Here is a 1,726-nt window from a genome sequence, read left to right on the forward strand (position 1 = left end):
AAGCGGACGAGGGCGAGGACGAAGGCGCCGGTTCTGTGGATGACGGCGCGGGCGCGAGTGCTGCTTCGGGCGGTGACAGTCCAACCTCGAGCAAGGCGGTGCCGAGCGGTGTGAGTGGTTTTGGAGGCTTTGGTGCTTCTAGCGGCTTTGGCGGCTTTGGTTCGCTGGCCAAGCAGAGCGGCACCAGCTCTGGCTGGGGCAACAAGAGCGGCGGCGGTGACGCCGGGGGCCTGAGCTTTGGCAAGGTTCCGAGCCCACTATTCGGTAGCAAGGGCGGCGATGGCGCGTCGACTGCTGCTGACAGCAAGGATGGCGCGAGTGCTGCGGCGGAGGATCCCGAGGCGGAGATGCCGGGACTCGAGTTCAAGCCTGTTGTACAGCTTCCGGACGCGTCGGAGGTGGAACAGGTGACTGGCGAGGAGAATGACGAGGAGGTGTTTACGCACCGCGCCAAGCTGTTCCGCTGGGGCAAGACGAACGAGGGCATGAACTGGAAGGAGCGCGGGGTCGGCGACGCGAAGATTCTGCGCGATGGGCAGAGTGGCCGCGTGCGATTTGTGATGCGCCGGGACCAGACGGGCCGCTTGGCGGCGAATCATTGGCTGCGTCATGACAGCGAGGTGAAGGGCTTGTCGAACAATGACAAGACGTTGTCGTGGAGTGCGTTTGATGATGTGGACGACGAGGAGGCGGAGAAGCGAATCCACTCGTTTTGCATCCGGTTTAAGACTGCGGAGATCCGGGAGGAGTTTGAGACTGCGCTGAAGGAGGCGTTGTCAAAGGCCCCACAGGATGCGGCTGTTGTGTCAGAGGGGTCTGACGCTGCCAAGGCAAGCGGCACCAGTGCGGGCGTGAGTGCGAGCGGTGCCAGTGCGGGTGCCAGTGCGGGTGGCTTTGGCAACGGTGGCAAGAGCCTGGCGGCCCTGAGTGCTGAGACGAAGCAGCAAGGGGGCACGTCTGGTTTTGCTGGGTTCAGTTTTGGCAGCGCACAGGGTGCTGCGTTTGGTGTGTCTGACCAGAAGAAGGCCGCTGCCGATGAGGCGGATGAAGCGGACGAGGGCGAGGACGAAGGCGCCGGTGCTGTGGATGACGGCGCGGGCGCGAGTGCTGCTTCGGGCGGTGACAGTCCAACCTCGAGCAAGGCGGTGCCGAGCGGTGTGAGTGGTTTTGGAGGCTTTGGTGCTTCTAGCGGCTTTGGCGGCTTTGGTTCGCTGGCCAAGCAGAGCGGCACCAGCTCTGGCTGGGGCAACAAGAGCGGCGGCGGTGACGCCGGGGGCCTGAGCTTTGGCAAGGTTCCGAGCCCACTATTCGGTAGCAAGGGCGGCGATGGCGCGTCGACTGCTGCTGACAGCAAGGATGGCGCGAGTGCTGCGGCGGAGGATCCCGAGGCGGAGATGCCGGGACTCGAGTTCAAGCCTGTTGTACAGCTTCCGGACGCGTCGGAGGTGGAACAGGTGACTGGCGAGGAGAATGACGAGGAGGTGTTTACGCACCGCGCCAAGCTGTTCCGCTGGGGCAAGACGAACGAGGGCATGAACTGGAAGGAGCGCGGGGTCGGCGACGCGAAGATTCTGCGCGATGGGCAGAGTGGCCGCGTGCGATTTGTGATGCGCCGGGACCAGACGGGCCGCTTGGCGGCGAATCATTGGCTGCGTCATGACAGCGAGGTGAAGGGCTTGTCGAACAATGACAAGACGTTGTCGTGGAGTGCGTTTGATGATGTGGA

This window comes from Monosiga brevicollis, genomic scaffold (assembly GCF_000002865.3).
Source record: "Monosiga brevicollis MX1 MONBRscaffold_3 genomic scaffold, whole genome shotgun sequence".
Taxonomy (NCBI): domain Eukaryota; class Choanoflagellata; order Craspedida; family Salpingoecidae; genus Monosiga; species Monosiga brevicollis.